The sequence below is a fragment of the Mobula birostris genome, chromosome 5 (assembly GCF_030028105.1).
Source record: "Mobula birostris isolate sMobBir1 chromosome 5, sMobBir1.hap1, whole genome shotgun sequence".
In the NCBI taxonomy this organism is placed as follows: domain Eukaryota; kingdom Metazoa; phylum Chordata; class Chondrichthyes; order Myliobatiformes; family Myliobatidae; genus Mobula; species Mobula birostris.
Genome location: NC_092374.1, coordinates 115,235,083 through 115,260,830, shown reverse-complemented (window position 1 = coordinate 115,260,830; position 25,748 = coordinate 115,235,083).

Here is a 25,748-nt window from a genome sequence, read left to right as displayed (position 1 = left end):
ACCTTAAATGTGTTTCTGGGATAGTTACAGCCTGAGATTTACAGTTTGGAGATCAGTTGAGTGATCCAGCACTTTGGTACCTCCGAGAAGATTCCAGGAAGTGACTACCTACTTAGATGGCCTCGATATGAAGAAACTTCAAGACGGGGCAGGAGCTGATGTTCGACACCATTTCAATAGTTAAAGCGTCCATTATCAGTGATTAAAATATCAATGAAGATTGAGACATTGAGGCGAAGGAAAAAGGCACATGCGAGTTCGGTGTCAACTGCCTTTCTTTTGATCGCTGTTGGAGAGGGAATCTGTGAACACCCTATCGCTGTATGGCTCGCTGAGGCAGGTGGGTAGGCCTCTCTGCCTCATGTGGTGTCCCGCTCTTGATTAATGTTAACAATATCATAGGATGGTATCATGGTTCTGCATTTATGGATTGAACTTGTGTTTATGGACTATGGACTTTTTCAGATTTATGTTTTTGTGTTTTTTTTTATTAAAATCACCCATTCCTTTTCCGTTTAGTTGTATGACGGGAGGGGAGGGTGCTTGAAGGGTGTTGTGCTCTGTTAGATTTTTTTTTGTGTGTGGGGGAGGGTTTTTTTGAGGGGAGGTCGATGTTCCTGTTCTGTTTTGTGCGGGTTAGGGGTTTTTTGGGGGGGTTGATTAGTGGGATGCTATTCTTTTTTGTGTACGATGAGAGATGGGTTTGATGTTTCTCCCTGGACGACATTATTCTTCCTTTATTTCACAGCTAATTGGAGAAGACAAATTTCAGAGTTATATATGGATACATGCTTTAATAATAAATGGGCATTTGAACCTTTGAACTTTTGGAATAAAGGTGACAAAAAATGTTCAAATTTAAACTCGAGTTTCAGTTCGTATGTAGAATAATACATGCAGCAAAAAATAAGCTTAGTACTCAATTGTTGAATTTAACACGTGTAACATTTCAGTCAACATGCTTTCTCAACTCATTATGAGACATTTGAATGAATTCTGTTGCTGAGGAAAAACTGGATGCTGGAAATTTAAGAAAAATAAATCAGATTATTATCATCTGGTACTCACTCTTTATGAACCCATGAATTCTTCCAGTTCTTGCTTTATTTTTAAAACTTGATCAGGTCTATCTCCTTATCTGAACAGAATGTGTAACACCATTTTTTTTGCTTGACTGTTTCTTACTGCACTTTTTTGAAGTTCAGGGATCTTGCTGTGCTTCAACAGGTAGGTAGTCATCTAGGGTTCATTCAAAACTCCGTTATCACCACTTATGTTCTGTAATTCCAAAACATAAAACTAACTGAAAGAAAACAAAGGAGCTGGGATATAACTTGTGTATATTTTTTTTTAAGCATGGTGTGCACATGTGATGTGGCTGCGTGATTAATTATGCCATTCACATACTATTACATATAACATTAATGTATTATTTAACAAAACAAAGAATGTTTACTCAAACACTATATTCACAATATTACTCAAATTTTAAATACACACAAATTAGTAAAAGGCAATTAAAATAATTTGAATGACAAATTATTTTAAATTAAAATGCTATGGTTCTGTTTTCATTTCTTTAGTAATGCTAGGAGAATAATAAATGATCTTGCTACCTGAGATGTAGTTAGCATTTTCAGTTAATCAATAGTAAGCAATGTGAAACTTCTTGTTGCACACTTCGTGATACGCATGAGGTTTGAACAATGTTTGTATCTCTTGAGCCACATTTACATGAAATGAAAAAAATCCCAAAGCTGGCTTCCCTCAGAAATCCATTGTTAACAATGCAGGCAGGACCCAACATGGCATTCAGTTTTAGTCAATCCCTCTCTTCTCCTTCAAAAGGTATTTCTGAGCCAAAAGCAATGTTTTCTCCAAAACCAGAAAATGGTGGACAACTGGTGGGAATTTGGAAAGTCAGTCATTCACTGCAATAACAGTTTCACTAATCCCTCATTATAAGCTGTATATGCAGTGGTACACAACTTTAGAAAGTATTCTCAAGACTTAATTCCTTCTCTCATCAATTTTAGTTCTTAATTTATTTTGAAATTGTCTCTTTTAGTCTATTGGGCTGTGAATTAAATGCAGTTCATTTGGTTTTGTCAAGAGTCACATTTGGATCAAAAGTAATGGGTTATCAATTTGCCTCAGTGACAGCACTTCCAACACAGTCTGAAAAGTTTGAGGTCAAGACCCTATCCAGGCTGACACTTCAATGCAGTGCTTGTGAACTGCAGCATCACTGGACGAATTGTCAGTATGATCAGGTGAATGCGAAGGATACTGTCTTTCTATTCAAAGAGAAGTATTCAGTCAATTAGGCCTTCCTCAATCAACACAACACTTGGACTTCCTCCCACTCAGCTCACCAGTACTGCCTCATCCTTTGATTTCTCTAATGCACTGATATACATCTACCCTGGTTTTAAAAGGAATTGTAGTCCTTTGGAAGAGGGAATTCCAAAGAAACCAAGGTAGAAATTTTTCTTTCAGTAAATGACAGTGAGCCTTCACCTTAGACTGACTAGACAGTAGAAACATCCCACCTGTGCCTATTCTTTCAAGCCCTGATAATTTTATATGTTTCCTCTAAACTCTAAAGAGGAGAGGCCAAATTTGCTCATAACTGACCAGGGTCACCAATCTTCACCGAACTCACTCCATAGCAAGTATACAAGCAACACACATCAAAGTTGCTGGTGAACGCAGCAGGCCAGGCAGCATCTCTAGGAAGAGGTACAGTCGACGTTTCAGGCCGAGACCCTTTGTCAGGATGTATATCCATAGCAAATATATCCTTTTTGTTTAGGTAAGGGAAGTAAATTTACACACAATGTTTCTAATGAGAATTAAAGAATAATGTGAGCATTAAAGACACAAAATGATTTCCATAAGGGTATCTTAATGCATTCCTTGGCATATTTTGTTGTGAGTTGGAAGCTTCAACTTTTCTTTTATTAAAATAAGTGGCTACATCATACGCCAATTTCACTCTCTAGTTTTCCCCAGATATTGCCAATTCTACATTCAGAATGACAGGATTTTACAGATAAACCCAGTTAACATTTATAGCAAATAACAGTAATCTACCTTATCTTAAAAATGCAGCTGCAACCAGTATCAAAGGGGGAAAAAAAAATCAAAAGGGAGTAATCAGACATTTCTTTGAAAAATTCCTTTTCTGGAAAACCAAAGATTTCTGAAGTTGCATTTTAACAGCTTTGTTATTTAGAGAAAAGTAATAAATAAATTATTGATCTCCCTCAGCTGCTTGATCAGAGCACAATCATATTGAATAACACGTGAATGTAACTGTCCATAATTTTCCACTGTCTCAGTAAAGCAGCCAGCATAGTCAAAGACTCCACACACCCTGGACATCCTCTCTTTTCCCATCAAAACTCTGAAAGCACGTACCACCAGGCTCTAGGACAATTTGTCTCACTGTTTAAGAGTCACTGAATAGTTCTCCAGTATAATAAGATGGACTCTTGATGTTACCATCTACCTCAGTATGATTTTGCACCTTAATTTCAAACTTCTGTCATTATTACTCTATTTTGTATTTTGTTATTGCTTTACCATGTACTACCTCAATGCACTATGTAACTAAATGATTTGTATGAACAAGGTGCAAGACGATGCATCTTGAGCAGAAAGATCTTGGGATCCAAATCCATAATTCCTTGAAAGTGGCTACACAGATCCATAAGGTGGTTAAGGCGGCTTATGGAATGCTTGCTTTTTTAGTTGAGACATTGAGTTCAAAAGTCTGGAGATTATGTTGCAAGTTTATACGACTCTCGTTTGGCCACATCTGGAGTACTGCATACATTTCTGGTCACCCCATTATAGGAAGGATATTGTGGCTTTGGAGAGAGTGTAGAAGAGGTTTATCAGGATGCTGCCTGGTTTAGAGGGCATTTGCTGTCACAGGAGGCTGGATAAACTTGGCTTGTTTTCTCTGGAGTGCTGGAAGCTGAGGGGAGATCTGATAGAGGTTTATGAGATTATGAGAGGCATTGATAGGGTGGGCAGAGTGTATCTGTTCCCCAGGGTTGAAATGTTTAATAACAGAGGGCATGCATCAAAGGTGAGGGGGGAGGGTAGGTCCAAAGAGGATGTGAGGGGTAAGTTTTTACTCAGAGTGGTGGATGCCTGGAATATGCTGCTGGTATGGTGGTAGAGGCAAGTACATTAGAGGCATTCAAGAGACATTTGGATAGGCACGTGGATGTAAGGAAGATGAGGGATATGGACATGGTGTAGGTAGGAGCTGAGGGCAGTGTGGACAGGGCCAATGAATTTAACCTGTTCTTTAACAGGTTTGACATTGTGACCCCTGCCCATCCCCCACATGAGCCATCTGTTGTCAGCCAACTAACACATATTCCACTCTCCCCTCCTCGCGGTTCCCCACACTGCTCTCATGACCATACCCCTCCCCCACACAAAACCACCACGGTGGGCTTCATGGCTGAACAGGTGAGAAGACAGCTGAAACGTCTCAACCCAAACAAGGCTGCAGGACTGGATGGTGTCAGTACCAGGGTGATCAAAGCCTGTGCCCCTCAGCTATGTGGAGTACTTTGCCATGGATTCAACCTGGGCCTGAGGCTCCAGAGGGTTCCTGTGCTGTGGAAGACATCCTGCCTCGTCCCTGTGCCGAAATTCACCATGCCCCAGTGGCCTCAATGATTACAGACCGGTGGCATTGACCTCCGACATCATGACAACCCTGGAGAGACTTGTTCTGGAGCTGCTCCGGCCTATGGTTAGACCACACTTAGATCCCCTCCAGTTCGCCTACCAGCCCCGACTAGGAGTTGAGGATGCCATCATCTACCTGCTGAACCGTGTCTACGCCCACCTGGACAAGCCAGCAAGTACTGTGAGGGTCATGTTTTTTTGACTTCTCCAGTGCGTTCAACACCATCCGCCCTGCTCTGCTGGGGGAGAAGCTGACAGCGATGCAGGGGGATGCTTCCCTGGTATCATGGATTCTTGATTACCTGACTGGCAGACTACAGTACGTGTGCTTGCAACACTGTGTGTCCGACAGAGTGATCAGCAGCACTGGGGCTCCACAGGGGAATGTCTTGTCTTCCTTTCTCTTCACCACTTACACCTTGGACTTCAACTACTGCACAGAGTCTTGTCATCGTCAGAAGTTTTCGGATGACTCTGCCATAGTTGGATGCATCAGCAAGGGAGATGAGGTTGAGTACAGGGCTACTGTAGGAAACTTTGTCACATGGTGTGAGCAGAATTATCTGCAACTTAATGTGAAAAAGGCTAAGGAGCTGGTGGTAGACCTGAGGAGAGCTAAGGTACCGGTGACTCCTGTTTCCATTCAGGGGGTCAGTGTGGACATGGAGGATTACAAATACCTGGGGATATGTATTACAATAAACTAGACTGGTCAAAGAACACAGGCTGTCTACAAGGGTCAGAGCCATCTCTACTTCCTGAGGAGACTGAGGTCCTTTAACATCTGCCGGACGATGCTGAGGATGTTCTACAAGTCTGTGGTGGCCAGTAATATCATGTTTGCTGTTGTGTGCTGGGGCAGCAGGCTGAGGGTAGTAGACACCAACAGAATCAACAAACTTATTCGTAAGGCCAGTGATGTTGTAGGGATGGAACTGGACTCTCTCAGTGGTGTCTGAAAAGAGGATGCTGTCTAAGTTGTATGCCATCTTGGTCAATGTCTCCCATCCACTACATAATGTACTGGGTGGGCACAGGAGTACATTCAGCCAGAGACTCATTCCACTGAAATGCAACACTGAGCATCATAGAAAGTCATTCCTGCCTGTGGCCATCAAACTTCACAACTCCTCCCTTGGAGGGTCAGACACCCTGAGCCAATAGGCTGGTCCTGGACTTATTTCCTGGCATAATTTACATATTACTCTTTAACTAATTATGGTTTTATTACTATTTATGGTGCAACTGTAATGAAAACCAATTTCCCCCTGGGATCAATAAAGTATGACTATGACCAGGAGGGATTAGTTTGAGTGTTTCTGATTTGCTTTTTAGCTGATTTGGTACAGTATTGTGGCCCAAATGGCGTGTTCCTGTGTTGCACTGTTCTATGTATGCTGTGTATGATTTTTTTCACTGTATCTTGGTACATGTGACAACGATAAACCAATTCCAAATCCAGACACTGAGCGAAACAAGGAGATGAGACAGAGTGCACTGTGGGTAGGGACATTGACCTCCATCACAGAGAGCATCGCTGATCAAACTGGCCTTGTCAAATAAGTTTCCAGTCAAATTGAAATACTTGTGTTCAGGCTGATAGTCATACAGTGGACACAGCTAGTGGATGTTCTGTAAGCAATATAGGAAATATTACAAATCTGAAATAAAAACAGTAAATGTGGAAGTATCTGCAGAGAGAAAAACAATTAGTGTTTCATCAGAACCAATGAAAGGACACACACAGATCTAAATACTACTTCATTCTGCACTCACGGATGCTGTCTGACTTAATGAGAATCCTTAATGCTTTTTTTTGTTCACATTGCATCCGGTAGGTGTTCCTTCTGTCAGAAAATGCTCTAGCACTCTCCAAATCTGAACATGCCTGCTTCTTGTGTCTCATCCACTCCAACAAAATTCAATATTCTCTTTAACTTGCTCTACTTGTAGAAAATATTTTAAAGCCACACTACTCCATAAGAAAGGCATTTATTTTCACAACTCAATGCGTGAAATACCCAAGCTGCTTCAGTTACACTTTCCCTAGTTTATCTCCTGACTCATTCTCCACTGCATGCATTTTCTTTAATGTCCAGTATCATCTGTGTGGCTTTTGATAGGCTGAAGTACCATTCTTTCCACAAGTAATCTCTTCCGTGTGTAAACAGTCCATCAAATTTGCAATTATATACTTAACTTCATTAAACAAGTCTTAACAATATTTTCCCTGCTTGTAATAGCCAACTATTTTATTAGCACTTGAGTGGCAATCTGTTTGAAATGCACTCTAAAGGGTCTCTCTAAAAGGCTTTACAGTGTGATAAAATTCTCTGCCATCTGCTCAATGAAATATAATGTTCTTAATTTTGCCTGGTCAGCTTGATTTTGCATTGTCTTACTATATCTCCTTTCTTTAGGAAGGCCATTAGTCTGGAAATTAGTCTGGAATAACCTACAAGCAGTGACTTGGGCTCAGTCCATCACAGGTAAAGCCCCCACCCCCTAATCATTGAGACATGGACACAGAACACTGTCACAGGAAAGTAACATCCGTCATCAAGTAATCCACAATTCAGACTATGCTCTCATCTCACTGCTGCCTTCAAGAAGGTGCAAGAGCCTCAGGGCCACAGTGCCAGGTTCAGGAGCAGTTATTGCACCTCATCCATCAGGCTCTTGAACCAGAGGGGATAATTTCACTCATTCCATCATTGAACTGTTCCCACAACCCTTGGAATCACTTTCAAGGACTTTTCATCTCAAGTTCTTGGTGTACTGCTTATTTATTATTATTTTTTTCCTCTTGTTTGCACAGCATCTTCTGCACATTGATTGTTTGTCCGTCCTGTTGGCTGTGGTCTTTCTTTGATTCTATTGCACTTCTTGGATTTACTGAGTATGCCTGCAATAATATGGATATCAGGGTTGTAGTGAATATGGTGACATATGTTTTTTGGTAATAAATTGATTTGGATTTTGCTCTTTGTATTCTGTCTTTGCTTGTTCCATGTGGTAGGCTCTGACTTGCACTAGAAAACTCCATGTCTCCTGGTGCACAAGAATGTATCATCCACTTCTGACTCTTCAAAACCCTTGTCATTTATAAGGTATAAATAAGGAACATGAAGCTCCACATTGCAGTTACTTGGCATGGTTACTTTGAAAGCACCTTCTAACACTTGTGTGGTATGTTTGCCTTCATGTCTTGGGGGATTGATTCAAGAGCTATGAGGTTATATTGCATCTTTATAAATCTCTGGTTAGAGTACACCTGGAGAATTGTGTTTGGTTCTGGTCGCCTCATTATAGGAAGGATGCAGAAGCTTTAGAAAAGTTGCTGCCTGGATTAGAAAGCATGGTTTATGTGGAAAGGTTAAACAAGCTAAGGATTTTCTCTTTGGATTGAAGGAGGATGAGGTGATTGATAGAGGTCTATAAGAGGCATAGATCAAGTGGAGAAGCCAGCATCTTTTTCCCAGGACAACAATGGCCAGTACCAGAGGACATGCATGCAAGGTGAGCAGAGGGGAGTGGTATTTGACTGGAACACACTGATGGAAGCAATGGTTCAGGCCGATACAACAGGGACATTTAAGAGACTCTCAGGTAGGTACACAGGTGTAAGAGTGTTATGTGCTGTGCAAGAGGAAAGGGTTAGATAGATTGTTGGGTAGATTTATATAAGTTGGCACAAAAGCATAGAGGCCCATACTGTTTTGTACTGTTCTGTGTTTCAAACTCATTTTCTCAACCTGGAAGATAAGCTCTGTGGGAGCACTGGAGTGCTACCAACTATTAGTTCCCATCCAACTGGCACCCCAGCACAATCTGGGGGAAATAGTTCCCATTCCTCTTCCTTCAAGCATGGAGGGAATGCCATCAACAGAGACAGCACATATACATTACCCACCAATAACTGTGGCTCTTGTGATTGCAGTTATTTACAATACTTCTGCATAATGTTTATATGTGTAACAAATAAAGGGAAATATGAATACCTGATTGGTTTCTATTTTAATTGACATAGAAAGATCTTGTCTGCAGCATACTGACAAATCCAAACAGTAGTGGAGAAGACATTTTTATTGTAAAATGACATGCTGTTTAATGGGTTTCACATACAAAGCTAATCAAGCACCTGTGCTTCATTGGATATAACTCCAGTATATAATGCTTTCTTTACCATTCCACACTACAGTATTAAATAAACTCAGATATCACACTTTATTTCTTTCAGGAATTGGCAAATATGAGCCTACATGACAACACTACAACTGAAGGCCAAGTTGTTCCCGAGAATAGTCAGTTTAATTCCATGATTCATTATTTTGTGCCTTGTCCCCACTATGCACTCTGGAGTGTTTGAGCCGATTTATTTGAACTTTGAGCACACTTTCTCCATTGGAACTGTGAAATAATTGTATGAACCCAAATACATGAGATAACCTGGTTTCTAAGGTGATGCACAGGTAAAATGCCATACTTCCACTGCAAGTAACCAACTGAAGAGTACAATATAAACCACATGGACTTTCAATATGAAATTAACAGAAAATATAGAAATCTACAGAGCAATATATAGGCCCTTCGGCCCACATTGTGCTGACCATGTAACCTACTCTAGAAACTGCCTAGAATTTTCCTACCGCATAGCCCTCTACTTTTCTAAGCTCCATGTACCTATTTAAGAGTCTCTTAAAAGTCCCTATTTTATCTGCCCCTACCACCTTCCCTGGCAGTGTATTTCACACACCCACCACTCTGAAAAACTTACCTCTGACATTCCCCTTGTACCTATTTCCAAGCACCAATTATGCAGAGAAAAAAAAATCAGCTATTCAAACCCTCCAGCCAGATTCAAAGAGCAACTAGATCAAGATTGGAAATTAAAATAACAAATCCTTCAGATGTTGGAAACCTAAATGCTGGAAATTGTCAACAGAACATGTAGCATCAGTCAAATGAGAAACAATGTCAACATTTCCCTAATTCTGTTAAAACCCTGTTAACTCTATTTTTCTGCAGATGCTGCATGATCTGAGGGTTTCTAACATTTTCTATAGACCATGACTTGTCTGTTTCTCAACTCCATTTCTCCTTGATAATCTTTGTTAATAAAAATATTCCAACCTTGTGAACCCCCCCCCCCCCACCCTTCCTTGGCTGCATATGTCTGGGGAAAACACTCCCTGGTCCCACCAGGCTCCTGAGACTCATGTGGCTCTTCCACCCCAGACCCCAGTTTGTGTAGATGCTGTGTAACTTGCCACCCTGTTACAATTCAGTGCCAAGAAATAACAGAGTGCACTGTAAGCAGTTATAGTCATAGTCATACTTCATTGATCCCAGGGGAAATTGATTTTCATTACAGTTGCACCATAAATAGTAATATGTAAATTATGCCAGGAAATAAGTCCAGGACCAGCCTATTGGCTCAGGGTGTCTGACCCTGCAAGGGAGGAGTTGTAAAGTTTGATGGCCACAGGCAGGAATGACTTCCTATGACACTGTTACATAAAAAAAATAGGTGGGGTAGGCCATTCGGCCCTTTGAGCCTGCACCATCATTCAGTATGATCATGGCTGATCATCCAACTCAGAACCCTGCACCAGCCTTCCCTCCATACCCCCTGATCCCTTTAGCCACAAGGGCCATATCTAACTCCCTCTTAAATACAGCCAATGAACTGGCCTCAACTGTTTCCTATGGCAGAGAATTCCACAGATTCACCACTTTGTGTGAAGAAGTTTTTCCTAATCTCAGTCCTAAAAGGCTTCCCCTTTATCCTGAAACTGTGGCCCCTCATTCAGGACTTCCCCAACATCAGGAACAATCTTCCTGTATCTAGCCTGTCCAATCCCTTTAGGATTTTATACATTTCAATCAGATTCCCCCTCAATCTTCTAAATTCCAACAAGTATAAGCCTAGTTCATCTAGTCTTTCATCATATGAAAGTCCTGCCATCCCAGGAATCAATCTGGTGAACCTTCTTTGTACTCCCTCTATGGCAAGGATGTCTTTCTTCAGATTAGGGGACCAAAACTGCACACAATACTCCAGGTGTGGTCTCACCAAGGGCTTGTACAACTGCAATAGTACCTCCCTGCTCCTGTACTCCAATCCTCTTGCTATAAATGCCAGCATACCATTCGCCTATTTCACCACCTGCTGTACCAGCATGCCCACTTTCAATGACTGGTGTATTACGACTCCCAGGTCTCATTGCACCTCCCCTTTTCCTAATCGGCCACCATTCAGATAATAATGCTTTCCTGTTTTTGCCACCAAAGTGGATAACTTCACATTTATCCACATTAAATTGCATCTGCCATGAATTTGCCCACTCGCCTAACCTATCAAAGTCACCCTGCATCCTCTTAGCATCCTCCTCACAGCTAACACTGCCACCCAGCTTCGTGTCATCCGCAAACTTGGAGATGCTGCATTTAATTCCATCAAAGTCATTAATATATATTGTAAACAACTGGGGTCCCAGCACTGAGCCTTGCACTACCCCACTAGTCACTGCCTGTCATTCTGAAAAGGTCCCATTTATTCCCACTCTTTGCTTCCTGTCTGCCAACCAATTCTCTATCCACATCAATACCTTACCCCCAATACAGTGTGCTTTAAGTTTGCACACTAATCTCCTGTGTGGGACCTTGTCAAAAGCCTTTTGAAAATCCAAATATACCACATCCATTGGTTCTCCCCTATCCACTCTACTAGTTACATCCTCAAAAAATTCCATGAGATTCATCAGACATGATTTTCCTTTCACAAATCCATGCTGACTTTGTCTGATGATTTCACCGCTTTCCAAATGTGCTGTTATCACATCTTTGATAACTGACTTTAGCACTTTCCCCACCACCGATGTTAGACTAACCAGTCTATAATTCCCTGGTTTCTCTCTCCCTCCTTTAAAAAGTGGGGTTACATTAGCCACCCTCCAATCCTCAGGAACTAGTCCAGAATCTAATGAGTTTTGAAAAATTATCACTAATGCATCCACTATTTCTTGGGCTACTTCCTTAAGCACTCTGGGATGCAGACCATCTGGCCCTGGGGATTTAACTACCTTTAATCCCTTCAATTTACCTAACACCACTTCCCTACTAACATGTATTTCCTTCAGTTCCTCCAACTCACTGGACCCTCTGTCCCCAACTATTTTTGGAAGATTATTTATGTCCTCCTTAGTGAAGACAGAACCAAAGTAATTATTCAATTGGTCTGCCATGTCCTTGCTCCCCATAATCAATTCACCTGTTTGTCTGTAGGGGACCTACATCTCAGTGGAATGAGTCTCTGGCTGAATGTACTCCTGTGCCCACCCAGTACATTATGTAGTGGATGGGAGACATTGTCCAAGATGGCATGCAACTTAGACAGCATTAAAGGAATTATATTTATGAATCTTAACTTGGCTAAAGGGTTAGTAAAGAAAAAACAAAAAGGCTCCACTTTAATTAAACAGTCAAATATCCACAAGTTGGAGCTCATCTTCAACTTCTGTCACTCACGAGCTGGTCCCTTGGTCAGCGTGAAAGCACACACCACCTTCTGAACTTCACTTGCAATCCCTCTTGAACAAACTGGTCTCCCACCAGATCGTATTCTACGACCGGTTCTCCCCAGCATCTTCCTTCATCCCCACCAAACCAAACACCCCCCCCCCCAAGAGCAACCTTAGTGTCCCTCAGAGAAAACCTCCCACTAATTGGATGGCACACATTCCACATCATCCCTAATTTTCAACAATAACCCAGACAGGCTGAAAGCAGAACAGACTGCTCTTACAGAACTGCTAAATGAAATACCTACAGCATAGCAGTAAAGATGTGAACCAGTGCATTACACTTGGTTTTGAGAATTTCACTATGCCATTTCACTTTCAAAATTTCCACCAACTATTCTGTGAATATTTTGATTTGGCTTTGAATGGTTTGGCTCTAATGTTAAAGTTTTTTTCTAATTTATCTATCCGATTATTAAAAATCTTATATAAAGTTAAATTTAACTTTAATATTTGCCCCTTTCATCAAAGGAATTCTCTGGAAAATTTGGAGTGAATCTGAAGGCCAAGATGCAGTATTGTACCTACTTTACATATGGTATCACATCTTCTGTCTGGAAGAGCAGTAGACATGAGAAGGACTCTGCAGAGAGTGAATCCCATAAGACAGGTGGGCAAGACAACATCCCAGGTGAAGTGCTCAGAATGTGCACACCAGCTCACTGACACCTTCACAGACATCTTCAACACTTCACTCATCTAGGCCACTGTCCCCATATGCTTCAAATCAGCCACTATCAGCCCTGTGCCAAACTCTAGACCTTCAGAACTAAATGATTACCACATGTGGCACTGACACCAATCATCATGAACTGCTTTGAACACAAGGTAATGGCACACAACAAAAACTCCATTCCTATCACATTAGACACTCACTAAAATGCTTACTGACAGAACAGCTCCATGACTGATGCTGTAGTATCTGGCCTTGACAAACCTAGAAAACAGGGACACTTAAGTCAGAATGCCGTTTCTGGATTTCAGTTTGGTACTCAATATGATTGTCCCACAGACACCAGTGAACTAACTCCTACTCATCAGACTAATGCACTATTGTGTACTGGAATACTGGACTTCCTAACCAACAGACTTCAGGTAGTCTGGATGCATAACTGATCCTCCCTCCCTAACATCCCCAACACGTGTGCAACCCTAGGCTGTGTGCTGAGTCAATTGCTGTGTGGCCCATTCGTGCATTACTGTACAGCCAGACATCTAGGTAATTGCATAGCCAAGATCATCGATGACACTACAGTGGTGGGGCCCATGAGAAACAATGATGAGACAGCCGACAGAGAGGTTTGAGCTTAAGGCCTGATGCCGCACAAATTACCTCTTCCTGAATGTGAAGACGACAAAGGAGATGGTTACCTGCTTCAGGAAAGCTCACACTACTCACACCCCTCTTTACATTGGCAGCACACTACGGTTGAAACTGAGTAGCTTTAGACTCCTGGGGGAGCACATCTCACACAAACTCACATGGTCCCAGGACACATCCTACATTTAACACCCTGGGAAAGGTTTCACAGCTAATGTAATGGTTTCTCTGTAGCAGCAGTGTTTGGGTCATGACTAGAGATAACGGGGCCTTTGGAATGCGTGGCATCCAGTGAAAGGAGATTTTTCTCTCTTTTCTGCCTGAGAGCAAGGGATTCGTGGGTTTTTGTTCAGTGGAAGATGGAGAGAGAAGATGCCAGAACAGAGAGGTCATAGACTACAGAACTGAGTGGACATGGAATGGGTCAGAAGTCGGCAACACCTGGGGGAAATCAATGGAGAACGAACAGACGGGGAGATCATGAGCTCCAACATGCACATTAGACTTTCATTTAAATGGGCCCCATTTCTTTGTTTTCTTAACTAACCCTCTAGTCAGATTAAGAATTATAAAGCTAAATCATTTAATCACATATGTACTGTTTGTTATTTCTTGGTATTAATTTGTAACGGGAAACACATCGCACAGCATCCACCCAAACAAGATTTCATCAGTTTGGCGGGTGTGGCAACTGCATTTCCCTAGACTAACGCAGTCCGCCGAACCTGAGGGTTACAATTGGTGGGGTACTGTTCCGAGATTGATTTCGTTGGACGCTCCGTGGTTGCTCTGAGCATGGAACCAGTGGGTTGGGTGTTTAAGTCTGTGCAGCTGTGGATGCAGCCGGGGTGGATCGGTGGTGTGCATCCATGGGGATTACTGGTAACTAACGGCTGCCTGTTGAGTGGGGTAGATATTCGTACTCCGGATGAATTGTAAATTCCCCTGTTAAGTACTGTTAAAGTTGTCAGCAAGGATATGATTGCGGGGCAGAACTTCGATGAAATGGCGAGTGCAGACCGCATTTTACTGCAGACTAGCACTGACGTAACGGCAGTGGAGCTGTCCAGTACTATCTGTGCCCCAGGTGAGGGGGGGTTGCGCGTGGACTCTCCATACTGTCAAGGAGGAGCAGAGTGTAGCAAAGCGGGCTGAATCACAAACCAAGTTTCAAGTAGCTGGGGGGCGCAGAGATTTCAAAGACAGGGTTCTATCGTTTGAGGAGTGGGAGAAGGGTCGGTTGGGTTTGGAATGTCTAATAATTCCCTGTCCCCCCAGGAAAAAGTGAGCATTGAGTTAGTATCTGCCCTTACCTCTCTGGTGAATAAATGGAAAAATGCCCACGTCCAAAGTCCCAGCTAAGGTAGGCTCCGCCTATTCTCTGAAATAACACCCTCACCTCTGAAGGGGAAGAGGAGTATGAGACTTGGACGAAGCATACCTCTTGGTTGTCAGATGAGTGGCAGTGCTCTGATGATGTAAAGTAACAAATTGGTTGAAAGTTTGAGTGGGCAGGCTACAGATGTGGTGAGAGCCATTAAGTTCTGGTACCCCTTAGCTGAAGCTGTCGATTACATGGGAGCACTGCAAAATGTATTTGGCACAACTGGGAACCAAATGGAACTCATGGTGGGGTTTCAAGACATGAATCAGGAGAAGGGGAGAAGCTTTCTGCCTACATCTTTCAGCTAGAGAGGCAGCTAAAATGCTTGTGGCACAGAGGGTCCATTCAGGTGGCTGAGGTGGATCAGTTAAGAGTGGAACAGATAGCCAAGGGTGCCCAGTCCCAGGACCTGATCGCTTGGGGTCTCCGAATGTCTCATAAGACACGCAATCCCCCCCCCCCCAATTTGTTGAGCCAATCAAAGAAACAGGAGAGGAGGAGAGTGCGTCAGAGGCAGGGTTCAGGGTATAGTCCTCGGTGGTGGTCCCCTGTGATGAGGTGACCAGTGATAGTCTGGACAGGGGAGTGGTAGAGGAGGTTGTGGCAGATTGGTTGTTATCAGCAGGGGTGACCCCTGCCCCCCATATGACAGAGCTGATAGGGAGGCAGATCGTCTCAAGGGACGGGCTATGCAGAAGGCTGCGGGCAGATGGTGTCATGCAAGAAGGGGAGTGGCTGATATTGTCTGTTATAACTGATGGAGGGGGACACTTCAGGCCAGAGAGTGAACAAAGGGAAACCCTTTGGAGAGTGAGCCCCCATGGACTAAGGCAGAGAGAGTCATTGGGAAAACTTAAAAGAGACCCAGTGGAGGGGATGGCCTGGCGTATTGAGGGGGACACATTCCCAGCAATATAACAAGGAACACGCTGAAGCAGAGGTCCCTATTCCTGAAGGCTTAGTGGGGCCAAGCTCCAGTGTATTGCTACAGATAGAGGGTATTTATGTTAGAGCCATACTTGACCCAGGGTCACAGGTTATTTTGCTGTACTGTTTGTTTTACAGCCACTATTTGATGCATTTACCATTGACTCCATTCAGTGCAATAGAGATCTGGGGTCTTAGTGCAATTATCCATATGATGGTTATTTGTCAGTAAAGCTAAAGTTTTCAGGCGCCAGTGTAGGAATGGCTGAGACCCTTGATACATTAGTGCTAGTTTGTCAGGACACCATTGAGAAAGGCAGCGTTTCAATTCTTGTGGGGACCAACACTCCTATTATGAGGAACCTATTAGGAGCCTGCAAGGAGAAAGCTAAAGAGAGCTTACTGAGAACATTATCCGTCCACGCGGTGTTTTGAGCTGCTTTTGAGGAAGTGCGTGGCTGCATTGGGCTGGATAATGAGTTTAGATGAGGGATTGTGGGGTTCTCCCAGTCCAAGCCAATCATGTTACAGCCCAGGGAAGTAGCTAGAGTAATGGGGACCCCCAGATTTCTCAATGCTTGAGGGCAGGTCCCTCCTAATGGACACTCCAGAAGACCATGAGGAGGCATCAGGATTACCTGCTGGGGCACTGGTGAGGCCTGAAATGCAAAAGGCCTCGGTTGTACAGGCGATCGGGGTGGCAGTGATTGTCAGGAACACTATGAAGAGGGAGGTCACCTTCAACCAGGGGATGGCCCTGGCACATCTTTTCCTGGTGACAGACATGTCTAATGTCCCTGTGAGACAAGCCAGGAAGAAATTAGTAGAAAAAGGGGGAAGTTAACTCTGAGTCATTCAACCTCAGGAACTCCCCAGCACCTGTGAGTTGGAAGAGGTTAGTAGAGAAAATGTTGAAGCCGGAAGTATCACAATGGGGAGCTGGAAACAGACCCAAATGCACAACACAGACACTGAAGTGCAAGGAACTAGAGTAGGGACATGACAGGATTCAGGCAAGCAGGGACAAGAACACAGAGTTGAGCTAGGGAAAGCAGGACCAGGGCTAGGAACCATGGACCAGGAGACAAGGCTCAGACTCTGAGCCCAAGACTGGACAAGGACCCAGAACCTGGCTCTTGCCTCGGGCTCGGACCCCAGAACCAGGCAAGGACATGGCTTGGCTGCAGGATCGCCGAGGTTGGGGGTCCTGGGTCTGGGGCTTGGCTGCAGGATTGCCGAGGCTGGGGGTCCTGGAGCTCAGAGACAGATGGGGAACTGAACATGAACATAGAGCTAGGACTCATCTTTAACACAACACTAACATGAGACAGGACAGAACATAGACATAGAGCCAGGACTTATCCTAAGACAAGCTGGGACTCAACTTCATCTCCACACCAAGGTGGGACAGGTCTCTCTGTCAGGTAATGGCAGAATGGCTAGACTTACCCAACAGAGGCACAGACAAGACAAGACAGGTCCCCCCACAGGGCAACAGCAAAATGGCCTGACTTACCCCACAGAGGCAAGGACTGGACAGGACAAGACAGGACCCCCTGCAGGGTAATGGCAAAACAGCTTGACTTACCCCAGGGGCAAAGACAAGACAAGACAGGACCCCCCTGTAAAGAGGCCTTTCAGTCACTGAAGGAGATGCTGACCCAGGCACCTGTGCTGGCTTTTGCAGACCCTTGATTGACATATGTACTACATACGGATGCCAGCAGAGAGGGCTTAGGGGGTGTTCTTCATCAAGATCAGGGCACTGGGTTGAGGCCCAGTGCATTTGTCAGCCGGAGTATGTTGCCCCCTGAGAAAAACTAGCCCCTGCACAAGTTGGAGTTTCTAGTGTTGAAATGGGCTGTGGTGTATGAGTTGAGTGACCACTCCTATGGTGCCAAGTCTGAGGTGAGAATGGACAACAATCCCCTAACTCAGCGGTCCCCAATGACCTGGCCACGGACTGGTACCGGGCCACAAAGCATGTGCTACCAGGCTGCGAGGAAACGATATGAGTCAGTTGTACCTTTTCTCATTCCCTGTCACGCACTGTTGAACTTGAACAACTCCCCCCCCCCCGCCCCCCCGTAGGCCGGTCTGCAAAAATATTGTCAATATTAAACTGGTCCACGGTGCAAAAAAAGGTTGGGGACCCCTGCCCTAACTTATATCCTGACCTCAGTGAAATTGGATGCCACAGGCCCTTGGTGGTTGGCAGCATTGTTTGCCTATTATTTTAGCCTGAAGTACCAGCTGGGAAGTAGGAACATTAATGCTGATTCTTTATGCTGACTTGCGCACGAAAGATTGGAGAGGGATAAAGAGTGGGAGAGAATTCCTGCCCTGGGGGTGAAAGTCATGTGTCAGCTTGCCATCATGGGGAAGGCAGATGGAAAACAAGGGCAGGATCGAGCGATAGGTCAATTGGGAGCTTCTGATGACACCATTCCATATTTATTGTAACCTGACTGCTCTGAAGACAAACCAGTTACTGGAATTGAGTTCTGGGGAAGTGGCAGCTGCTCAGTGAGATGACCTGGGCATCAGTTCCATTTGATCAGCAGTTGAAGAGGGAGATATGACTCAGGCGGAGAAGACGAAACACACTGTGGTTCCTCCATTACTGAGAGAATGGCCCAGGTTAGAGTTGAGGAACCAGGTCCTATACCAGGTCACGTCACCTCCGGACCAACCTTGGTGCTCCCTGCTGGTTCTGCCTGAGAAGTATCAGAGGATTGTGTTGAAGTTGCTTCATGATGATTCTGGACATCTGGGAGTTGAAAAGACCTATGAATTGCTCAGTTTTACAGGCCTCAAATGAAGCCGGATGTTGAAAAATACTTCAAATTGCGCGTTTAATGCATACAGATGAAGACGCTACCTATGAGGGTAGCATCCTTGTCCCACTTGCAGAGTGTGGGGCCCCTGGACCTGGTGTGTATGGATTTGCTGTTAATAGAACCTGATGCCAGCAACATGGTGAATGTCTTAGTCATCATGGACCACTACACCAGATTTGCGCAGGCTTTTCCTACCAAGGACCAGAGGGCGTCCAGGGTGGTCAAAGTGTTATGGAAGAAGTATTTCATTTATTATGACCTCTCCAGATGGATACATGATCAGGGACGGGATTTTGAGAGCAGGTTCCTCCATGAGTTACTGAGCATGCTCGGAGTCGAGAAGTCAAGGACTACTCCTCATCACCCGTGGGGTGATCCCCAGCCCAAGAGGTTAAATCGGACCTTGCTAGACATGCTTGGAACCTTGGAAATCAGCAAGAAGAGCAGGTAGAGTCAACATATTGGACATCTGGTCCACTGTTACAACTGTACCCGAAATGAGGATCCCAGGTACTTGCCATATTATATGATGTTTGGGCGCGAGGCGAGGTTGGCCATTGACTTTTGTTTTAGGACTGACGAGGACAACCTACCACCGAAGACTCATCTGAAGTATGTGTCTGATATGAGAAGGGAGCTGAAAAAGTCTTATGAATTATCTGAGGTCTCAGCTGCCAAGCAGAATCAAGGAAATAAGAGGAGGTATGATCAAAAGGTGAGGTTCTCCCAACTCATTCTGGGAGACCAAGTCCTCATAAGGAATTTGGGGCTACCCGGGAGGCATAAGTTGTCCGACCGCTGGGCAGCTACGCCCTATGTAGTGGAGAGTCAGATGCCAAATGTACCAGTTCTCTGGGTGAAACCAAAGGATAGGAATGGGCCTGTCAAGACTCTCAATTGGAACCATCTTCTGCCTCTGGGACAAGAGGTGCAGGTTGACCCAGAACCCAACTTGGAGCCTACACCTAGAAAGAGGATTCTGCGACGATGCGGGGTGACTGAAGGATCGCCAGTAGGAGCGGTTAGACCAGCCCCCACCGGTGATGCAGCCAGTCAGAAGGCTCTCCATGGTACATTTGTAGAAGTTTTCATGTGTTTTAGTTGACAAAGCAAATCTCCTCAAACTCCAAATTAAGTATAGCTGCTGTCTTGTCCTCTGGGATACTGACTCGGAGGCTGAGGAAATGGAGGTGTAGTAGATGATCCCAACCCTTCTCACACTGAGTCATGTGAAATCGTTGGGTGGGGGGGCTATCTGTGGACAGCCGGGGTTGCAGCAGGACCCTGCAAAGGATGATGCGAGGCTCAGTCAAGGGTGAGAGGGGTTTGAGTTGCAGGTGAGCACAAGTGATAGACCAGGGGAGGCCTTGCCAGGTAGAACAGAAGTATCCCCAGTAGTGTCGAAACATGAAGAGGTAGATGAGGGGGTAAAGATATCTCAAAGAGAGGCATTGATCGTGTACAAGATAATGAGAGGCATTGATCGTGTGAATAGTTAGAGGCTTTTACCTAGGGTTAAGATGGCTAGAACGAGAGGGCATAGTTTTAAGGTGCTTTGAAGTAGGTACAGAGGAGATGTCAGGGGTAAGTTTTTTATGCAGAGAGTGGTGAGTGCGTGGAATGGGCAGCTGGCAATGGTGGTGGAGGCAGAAACGATAGGGTCTTTTAAGAGGCTCCTGGATAGGTACATGGAGCTTAGAAAAATAGAGGGCTATGAGTAAGCCTAGGTAGTTCTAAGGTAAGGACGTGTTCAACACAGATTTATGGGCTGCAGGGCCTTATTGTGCTGTAGGTTTTTTATGTTTCTATGTATCTATAGAATCAAGAGACCACTGGATAGGCTGGCCTATGTAGCACCGGGGGAACAGAGTGTGGCACCTATCACCCTGGCTTCTTTCAGAACCCTTGGGTATAATTCATCTGGTCCAGGTGACTTATCCACCTTCAGATCTTTCAGTTTCCCAAGCATCTTCTCCTTCGTAATAGTAACTACACTCACTTCTGTTCCTTGACACTCTTGAATTTTCTGGCATCCTGCTAGTTTCTCCCACTGTGAAGACTGATGCAAAATACTTATTAATCTTATTAAGTTCATCTGCTATTCCTTTGCCCCCCATTAATACCTCTCTAGTACCATTTTCCAGTGATCCAACAAACACCCTTTTACTCTTTAGACTACCACTTCACCCTTTGAATTTAATGGAATACAATCTAACTTTAAGGAACCGATCCTCACAAATAATCCTCATTTTCCTCTGCATAAATGAACATGCAGACTATGTGTACATTCATCACTAAGAGTGGATTGTTAGTTAATGACCTAGACAAGTTCTGGACAGAAATGCAGATTGTGTCTCCAGGCAGTAAAGAAACCAACACAGTGAGGATACACATTTTTAAGCTCCTCATCATGAACTTGTGGCAGAGACAGAACTTCTGGCAGAGGCTTTGACTATTGGGCAGTCCAAAGGGACAAAATATTGTATTTTTGCATTGAGAATGTTTTCAATCATTTTTATGGAGCAGCTCAAAACTGGAGGATTCGGGAGTTGCAGCATGCGTTCGGCACATGGGAAATGTACACCGGTATAGTCCGTAATATCACGTCTGTATGTCTCATCCAGCCAGAAAACCTAGCCTGATCAGAAGTGATGTTGAGAGCAGCACTGGGCATACCAAATAAACAATCTGCCAACCTGGTGTAGCTGCAGAGCAGGAGAATATACTTGCTAAATAGCAAAGAAGCACACACAGACAAGAGTAAATGACCCTTCCAAGCCCAGCTTTTGAGTGTTGAAGATAAAGCTGAAAATTTCACAGCATTGTCAAGCCAGACATTCTGAATGGACAATCTATCTCAGCTTCTTCCTATGATCTTCCATCACAGGAACCAATCTTCAGCCAATTTGATCCATGTATTATCAATAAATGTCCAAGAACATTGGACACTGCAATGCCTATGGGACTACCCAGAACACAAAGCTTCATTCTCTGTACTATAAATGTGCAATGTCAGTGTACTGTCCATAAAAAAGCCCTTTAGTTGCCCAGCTAGACTACTCTGGCAGTAAGGCTGAACATGAAAACTTTACTATCAAGATGAACAAGGGCTACAGTGGCCATGGGTCTATTTTCTGGAACTAAGAGTGCCTTCACAAGCAACACCTTACCACCAGCGTCATCACGACCACCTCACCACCACCGTCATCACGACCACCTCACCACCACTATCATCACGACCGCCTCACCACCACCATCATCACGACCACCTCACCACCAGCGTCATCTCCACCACCTCACCACCAGCGTCATCACGACCACCTCACCATCACCATCGTCATGACTACCTCACCACCAGCGTCATCTCCACCACCTCACCACCAGCATCATCACGACCACCTCACCACCAGCGTCATCACGACCACCTCACCACCACCGTCATCACGACCACCTCACCACCACCATCGTCATGACCACCTCACCACCACCATCATCACAACCACCTCACCACCATTGTCATCACGACCAACTCACCACCAGTGTCATCACGACCACCTCACTACCACCACCGTCATGACCCCCTCACCACCACTGTCATCACGACCACCTCACCACCAGCGTCATCACGACCACCTCACTACCACCACCGTCACGACCCCCTCACCACCACTGTCATCACGACCACCTCACCACCAGCGTCATCATGACCACCTCACTACCACCACCGTCATGACCCCCTCACCACCACAGTCATCACGACCACCTCACCACCAGCGTCCCTTGAAAAATGAGCAATTACTGCACAGGTTGACAGAGGGGTAAGTGTGCTTGCTTTTGTGAGCTGAGGCATTGAGTTCCAGAGTCAGGAAGTTATTCTGCAGCTTTATAACACTCCAGCTCAGCTGCATCTGGAGTATTACATTCATTTCTGATTGCAACATTATAGAGAGGATGTGGAGGCTTTCAGAGTGTCCAGAAGAGGTTTTCAAGGATACTGCCTGGATTAGAGGCATGTACTATAAGGAGAGGTTGGACAAACTAGTGTTGTTTTCACTGGAGTGGTAGAGACTGAGTGGAGACCTGATTGCTGATAATAAAATTATGCTCAGATAGAGCAGGTAGCCAGCATTTTTACACCAGGATTAAAATGCTGATAAACATAGAATGTGAGAGGGAACAAATTCAAAGGAGATGTGTACAGCAGGGTATTTTTTTAAATACAGAGATTTGTTGCATGCCTGGAGTGGACTGCAAGGTGTGGCATTGGATACAAATATGATAGAAGCTTTTAAAAGGCTCTGAGACAGGCACATGAATATGCAGAGACATGGTCCACATGCACGCAGAAGGGATATGTTTATTTAGGCATCCTTAGGTTAAATAGTTTGGCACAATTTCATGGGTTTAAGGGCCTGTTCCTGTGCTGTGTTGTTCTATGTTCTATGTTCTAAATGCTGGCCTTGTCAGGAATGCCCAGCTCTTGAAAATTGAGCAGGTAAGCAAATCAGAGAAGTGTTTGTCTGCTGATTGAACATATGAGTAAATGATAAAGGGGCTTAAACTTGTTCTAGGATGAAAATACATACAAATTGTATCTTAAAAAATACTGTTGATTCCAGCACTGTAGGGACTGTTCCTTAATTAACTGAAGAATGGTGATGCCTTGTTCAGTATCTGAGTACATTCACCATTTTCAAATTAATTATCACCTTATTCTGCACGGCTAAATCCTGATGTATTTAAATTTGTAGGTCTTCAAACCATGTATAGAGTGAAGACTCACATAAAAATATTGTTTCAGGGATTTAAAGATGATGCAGGAATCCAGGAAATACATCAATGACTGATGGATACTGAAGTAGCTCTTTCAATCGTATCACAAGACCATAAGACATAGGACCAGAAATAGGCCATTCAGCCCATCATGTCTCTCCACCATTAGCTGACAAATTGGATATTATATTGAAATTGTATAAGATGCTGCTGAGGTCTAATTTGGAGTATTGTGTCCAGTTTTGGTCACCTACTTACAGGAAGTATGTAAATAAGATTGAAACTGTGCAGAGAAAATTTACAGGATGTTTCCGGGACTTGAGGGCCTGAGTTATAGGGAAAAGCTGAATAGGTTAGGACTTTATTTCCTCTCCAATCATATTCCTTCCTCTCTAGCCTTTTACCTTTCCTAGCCACCTGGCTTCACCTATCACCATCTAGCTATCCTCCTTGCCCTCCCTCCACCTTTTCATTCTGGTATCTTCCCCATTCCTTTCCAGTCCTGTAGAAGGGTCTTGGCCCAAAATATTAAGTGTTTATTCATTTCCATAGATGCTGCTTGATCTGCTGAGTTCCTCCAGTATTTTGTGTGTGCTGCTTTGTATATCAAGGGATGTCAATCTGAATTCTACCATGGTGATCCAATGGCTTAAATTCTACTAGTATTTAAAAACGAAACTTCAGAAGTGGTTAGTTATGGTAATATAATGCTGAAATAACCAAACTGTCATAAAAGTCTATCTATTTCACTCGTTATCCTTCAGAGTAAGAAATATGTCAACATTGCCTGAACGGGCCTGTGATTGTCTTGTACTTCTCTTAGTTAATTACAACATTATGGGAGATAGTTGTGCAGCATCTAATTCAAATGGTGGTTACAAAAGCTAATGTAAGTTAGACTCATTCCATTAATAAGATTTAAATGGATTTTAAGTGGAACTCAAAGAAAGAAAGCATTGTGCTTATTTTCCCCTCTGGACTGAAATTAATCGTTAAGATTTAACAGACCCACTGAAGTAAATATAAATAGGAAGTGCAACAATTCCATCCAATTAGAATAAAGAAACTAACAGTATACAAATTCAGCATTGCAGACTTTACGAAAAAGTGGCCGTGGTTTGATGGGAAGCTTTGCATAATAAAATGAAAAGAAATTGTTTAAATAAAGCACCTTTTACAGCCTCTGTTCCACAACAATTTAGTGATGAACTATTTTTGAAATATACTTATGACCATGATGCAGAAAAAATGCCCACATGATTAATCATCAATGTATAATTTTAGTGATGGTCAAACAATATTCATGGCTTTGTCCAGATTACAATGTAAATCCCTGAAATCTTCTCTAAAATCATACCATGAGATAATTTACAATCACATGACAAATCCTTTTTCAAATATTCTGCAATAAAGTCAGCGATCAAGCTGCCCAGCACTCATTCTGCATCAAAATATAAGCTACCATTATGTAACATTTTCCTAAAGTGGGACTTAAAGACTCACACCTTTTCAACTCAGAGGAAAGTGTATTGCCTTTGCCCTTGATCCAAAATACTGATATACAATATGCATACAGAATGGGATCACAGAGACCTCAGATGGATTCCATTTGAAATGATATGTGTCGACTCGTCTTGCCCTCTGCCTAAAGCATCGTCATTGCTCTCATCGGATTGTGATTGCCAATCTTTAGCTCTTTGCAGTTTGAAATACTTCCACACACATTTTGTAACTATTCAAATATACAATGTGACCAGGTCAACATTTAGACTGTGGATTTTTCATATGATTACTCAAGCCAGTAAGGAATTACCTGAAGACCAGCTATTTAAAATGTTCCTTTCATCTCCAAAACAGATGAGAAACAAGACAGAAGAAAGCAAGTTCAGTAAAGCACTTAAAGTTAGGTTTCCACTAACCACAAGAGTTAGAATGGATACATTAGGTTAGGTATCATGCAGTGATTTAAAATTGAAGTATAAAGTGGGGTGACCTTCACAGAAATCATTCTTTTTATGCTGCAATATAATTTAACCAGATATTTTCTTTTCATTTTTAAATCGTAAAATTTATTGTCCAAAATGGAAGTCTTACAATTCCATTTATGTATGGGGAATAACTCTGTGAAGTTCAAGAGCAAATAGCAGGAACGTACGACTTTAAACTTATTCTGCAAGTTACTGTATGCCAGATAATCATAAATA